Source organism: Mustela lutreola, chromosome 7, assembly GCF_030435805.1.
Source record: "Mustela lutreola isolate mMusLut2 chromosome 7, mMusLut2.pri, whole genome shotgun sequence".
NCBI lineage: Eukaryota > Metazoa > Chordata > Mammalia > Carnivora > Mustelidae > Mustela > Mustela lutreola.
In genome coordinates, this window is record NC_081296.1 from 91,231,549 (window position 1) to 91,237,584 (window position 6,036).

The window sequence follows — 6,036 nt, forward strand, 5'->3', positions numbered from 1 at the left end:
TGTCTTAATTTCACCTCTAGTTTTAAGTGGAGCCTCTGGTGCATGTAGACTGTTCAGTGTTCACCATTGCCACACTGGAGCTTTTCTCGTTTTGTTGACGGAGATCCAGGTTTCTTTGGTTTCAGGAACTTAATAGGCGGAAGTTTAAACTGTAGCTATATGGCCTAACTAATGGCAAACTAAAAACTGGTTTCAAAGCTTGGCTCTGACTGTAAGCGGACATGTAAGGCAAGGCCTCTATTTTGCAATTCTTTGTTCATTCAGATGTAATATTCCTGAACCTAGACTCCCAAGTGCCATCGGAGGTTTTAATTATAGTGAAAAGATTGACATTGTTTTATTCATTGGTTTTGAGATACACATTTAATCTGTACTCCATAAGGTCCAGTATCTTTAAGAGCAGAAATCGCAGTTGCCTTAGAAACAACAGGGCTTGAAAAGCAGAATCTGTGTATTTTCTCTGCTGCCTTAAAATTATTTAAAGCAGACTTTAAAGAACTCGTCTATAGTAGAGATGCCACTATAAACAATGTTAAGGGAAAAGGTATATTTAGAATAATTACTGAACAGAATTAAGGTTTTTAAATATTTTTTAAAGATTTAGTTATTTTAAAGTGTGTGTGCATGGGGGGGTGGGTGTGCAGAGGGAGAGAATCTTCAAGCAGGCCCCCCTCAGCACAGAGCCCAAGGTGGGCTTGATCTCCAGACCCATGAGATCATGACCTGAACCCAAACCGAAAGTTAGATGCTTAACCATCCGAGCCTCCCATGTGTCTCTGAATTAAGGCTTTTTCAAATCATTGTGATTCCCTGGTGACCTGAACCACTAATTGTTCTAGATGATCCAAAAATCTTGGAATTTACATTTCATGCCCTCATTTTCCCTGGGTGAGATGGACTCACCTCACCCAGGTGTGTGAGGTGTGTCGCCTCACAGAGGTGAATATGGTTGCTGATCCAATACAAATCCCTGGAGTCAGTTGCCCCTGTAGCCACCAAGGCCGGGTGAACTTCTGACCGCTAAAAGCAGGAAACTTCACCTACCACATCCTCTTCAGAGCTGAGTCATTAGTTGTTAAGTGTCCTAAAGGGGAAGCAAGGTTCTTCCAGTTCAGGGACTGCTGGTTGGATTACCCATCATATATCCACTAGGCTCTGTAAAGGTACTGCCATTTTGTAAGTGAGGTATGTGTAGACTCCAGGTCTACTGCCATGAATGGACAACTATACCCTCGGAGCCTTGACTGACTTTACCATTCTGGAGTCAAGAATGAGATTAGCAAATCACTTGGTTTTTCTGCAAGAAAATACCTTCTAGTGATAGGAAATGAAAATTACTTCATTTGTTAGAAAAACAAGTTTCTACATTATTAAGATGTAGATGAATTGTTTTTTTAAAAAAAGATTTTATTTTTAAATCATCTCTACACCCAAAGATGGGCTTGAACTCACAACCCTGAAAACAAGAGTCACATGCTGTTACTGACTGAGCCAGTCAAGCACCCAAAATATAAAAGAGTTCTAAGTTTATTAGATTAGTTAAGTTATGCTTTAAAGTACTGGAAGGGAGCGCCTGGGTGGTGCAGTCGGGTGTCTGCGTTTAGCTCAAATCATGAGCCCACCATCCTGGAGCCCCATGTTGGCTGGCGACTCTGGCAAGCCTGCTTGTGCTCTCTCAAATAAGTGAAATATAAATAAGTAAATAAATAAATGTACTGGGAAAAGGGGAAGAAATGGAAAGAATTTTAAGTATGACCATTAAATCATTAATTCTGTTTTTGTGTGTTTAACATAGTCTAGGATACATAAGAGTTAATGTAGAAATATTGCACAAATGCTAAGAAAAGACATGTTAAAACTCAAAAGGCATTTGGGAAAACCCTAGTAAGAAATAAAAGAATACAAGTGAATATTTGACATTTAAAGGGATATGTTGAGACTCTCATGAATATGAAGCTATCTGGGTAGACATCTAGCTTCTCTTGGTACCCATTTTCAATGACAAAACAGCTTGGAACCATTTAGGCTATAAGGAAACAAACCAGGTACTTGTCTCCTTCATTAGATCCCAAATCTAAGATTCAGATTTGTGCCACAACCAAATTACCACATTAAGGATATTCAGTATCTCCCTTAAAGAAATGCTTGAGTTAAATATGTTCTGACCCTCTACTGCATTTCCAAAATAGAAGAAAATCTTAACAGCTTATATAATGGTGAATTCATGTTAGGCACTTCCACTGAAATCAGATGTGATTCCAGAACGACTTTTTTCCCATTTATTTTACATTTCAGAAAATGCAGGTAAAACAATAAATGAAGTGAATTAAAAGTTATCAGAAAGGAGATAGAATTATAATCTGCTGTTTAGGCTGTTCACCTAAAAAAAAATCGCGTAATGAAGTAGTCTGTATTGAGGCAGGCCCTATCTTCCATACAATATCGTTTAAACTGTTCTAAGGATAAGTTCAAGTTCCTAATCATGTGCCCACAGATTTAGAAAGCGGTTAAAATTCTTTAGCCTCAAAATGTGGCCTGAACTCTTGTGAGTCCATTTTACGCTGTTGATACCGTTTTATCTCTGAGGAAATGTTAATATGTTTAATTTTAAGGTGCTCTAGGTGGAAGTTATGTAATATATTACCATATTGCCTTCCAAAAATCCAAAACAATAAATTCCAGATTGAATGCCCCAAGGCTTCTGGATAAAGGATTATAGACCTATACTACCAGTAGTCCCCTACTGCAAGTGAAAAACTAAGCTCAGTAAACTAATTTGTCCAGGATTGCACAAACAGTGATGCAGAGTAGAGTAGACCCACAACTCTGACCCCAAGACATCTTTTGTCAGGGCATTAGATGAAACCTGCAATCACTTTTGTCAAGTTTACCCCTCCCCCATTAGTGAAGTAGCTAGACTGAAAATTCTAAAAAAACAAAAAAACTATTACTTTATACCAAGAATAACTGCTACAAAAAGAGAAAAGAAAAAATATATATAATATATATATCCTCTCTATAAAGTAATTACATAATGTATATAAGAGAATATATTCAGGTCAACAGAGGGAACATTCTCTTATATTTTGTTGTTGCTGCTGCTATTGTGACTATAATGTTCTCAGAGGTAATTGTAGCCACATCAGCAACAAAAGAAATTAAAGTCCCTAGGAATAATTCTAACTGGAAATACTGAACCTATATGATGGAACTAAAAAACTTGGTTGAGAGACATTCTGCTTTTGAATAGGAGTACTGAGTATTGTAAAGTCAATTCTTTTTCCAAAGTAATGCATACGTTTTAAGTAATTTGAGTCAAAATGCTAGAGGAAAATTTTTTGAAGCTTGCCCAGAAACAGACTTTAGCATATATGAGAATTCAACATACGATAAAATTAGCACCACGAGTTGATGAGGAAACTGGGGGTGTGAAGATGAGGAATGACTATATTGGAAAATAATGTTCCTCATCTTACATCAGAATAAAATCCAGGTGCCTGGGTGGCTCAGTGGGTTAAAGCCTCTGCCTTTGGCTCAGGTCATGATCCCGGGGTCCTGGAATTGAGCCCCACATCAGGGAGCAGGGAGCCTGCTTCTTCCTCTCTCGACCTGCCTGTCTCTCTGCCTACTTGTGATCTCTCTGTCAAGTAAAAAAAAAAAAGAATAAAATCCAGGTGACTTAGGGAGATAAATATCTCACACACACACACACACACACACACACACACACACACACACACACACATTTTTTAAGCAAACTGCACCCAACATGGGGCTTGAACGCATGACGCAAGATCAAGAGTCACATACTCTGTGACTGAACCACTCAGGTGCCTAGAGATCATTTTTTAAAATCTTTTAAAGAGAGGGGGGAAAAAGGAAAAAGAGGAGGGTAAACTTTAGGTTAAAAAGGTGGTGAAGTACTTTCTAAGCAGAAACAATAAATAAAATCATAAGGGGAAAAAAATCTATATATTTTGCTACATACACATTTAAAGTTTTACTAACAAAATATCCACCATAAAGTTCAAATAGTAAGAAAATACAACAATATAAAAGTGTAGTAACAACACAGGTCATTAAAATGTTCTAGTCATTGGACTTGAAAAAATAGTAAATCTCAATAATTTTAAAATGCAAATTATATACCATATTTTCTATCAAATAAAATGTTTACATTAGAACTATAATACATAATGTACTTGGTACATTTCAAGTGTGCAAAAATTTTTTGTTGCATGAAGGAATGGTGATAGTATATTAAAAGTTAAGTTACTCATTCTGCTGGTGGAAGGTTAAACATTTAGTCTTTCTGGAGTACAACCTGGGAATATGCCTCAAGAACAAAAAAAAGTAGGGGCGCCTGGGTGGCTCAGTGGGTTAAAGCCTCTGCCTTCGGCTCAGGTCATGATCCTGGGGTCCTGGGATGGAGCCCCACATCGGCCTCTCTGCTCAGCGGAGAGCCTGCTTCCTCCTCTCTCTCTCTGCCTGCCTCTCTGCCTACTTGTGATCTCTGTCAAATAAATAAACAAAATCTTAAAAAAAAACCAAAAATATCATTCTATTTGCAAGAATTTATTTTGGGGCATTTTTTAGAGATGCAGAATTATGTTATAGTTATTTTATATACAATAATAAATGACATTGCATCCAATGTTGTGGAATATTAAGCAGTCATTAATATCCCTGTTTTGATGAATATTTAATGATACGGAAAACATTTACAATGAAATATTAAGAAACAGTCCACAAAATATACAGTGTGATCCCTACAGCAGACACTTCCTGTACCCAAAAATTGTTATGACTCTTGCCAACAATATCCCCCCTCGTTGCTTCTTTCTCTGTCTCAGGGGCTTCTCTGAAGCGTCGGGCCTTCTGCAAAGTCAGGAAAGCCTGCTCAGTCTGTGCAGGCCTAACACAGCCCAGAAGTGTGGTGTCAATAATGCCAACTGATGCTGGTTGATAAAGGTCCCGGCCTTTTTGTTGTTGTTGCTGTTAACTGCAGAGCTGAAGTGGGGGGACGAGGCCCAGCTCACCTGCAACAGGAGATCCAGGAGCTGCATCCGCCAGTAGCTGTCAAAATGCCAGCAGTCAGGAGAAATGAAGAGGCCACCCCAGTGGAGAAGGATGAGTAGGAGGAAGCCTGAGGATAGCCCTCACCCTGGTACCACCGGAGGCAGAAAAGTAGGTAGGGGCAGGGTACCAGAAGGGGAGGCATACTTGATACATGTAATCACCCAACACCTCATCCCCAGGGCAACCATAAGCATAGCTCTGTCCCAGCATCTTGTGGGGCTTTTCTGGGATGGGCCATAGAAGCCTCTGGAAACTATGCAAAATTTAGTGGATGTCTTAATTTCCTGGGAGAGACCCAGAGCTTTCATCAAATATTCAAAGAAGGCAGTTTCCCAAGGAAGGAAAACAATAGAATGTAAACTGTAGTTTTTCTGGTAGAAATTAATTTGGTTATTTATGATAGAGTTATGAGCACATTTCATTTTTTTTTCTTTATGCTCGTCTCTACTTTTAATAAGGAATATCATGAAGAAGTTAAAGATGGATCTGTTAACTAACGTGTTAACTAATCATAGCTCATAAAATATTTTGGTGCCATTAAAAGTGTTTAAAAATTTTAAATGGCATTGGAAAATGCTCATGACATAATTGAGAGAAAAAAAAATAGGGTATAAGATTGTTTACAAAGTCTATGACCTCAACAGTATAAACAATGAATGGAGAAAAAAACTCCTGGGACTACTAAAGTGTTTATAGGAAGGTTGCAGATTTGGGTTAATATACAAAAGTCAGCCACTCTCCTATACACCAGCAATGAAAAATTGGAATTTGAAATTAAAAACACAATGCAAGGGGCGCCTGGGTGGCTCAGCTGGTGAAATATCTGACTCTTGATTTCAGCTCAGGTCTCAATCTCAGGATTTGAGTTCAAGCCCCGGATTGGGCTCCATACTGGACATGGAGCCTCCTTAAAAAACAAAAACAAAAACAATACCACAACACTACCACTTACACTAA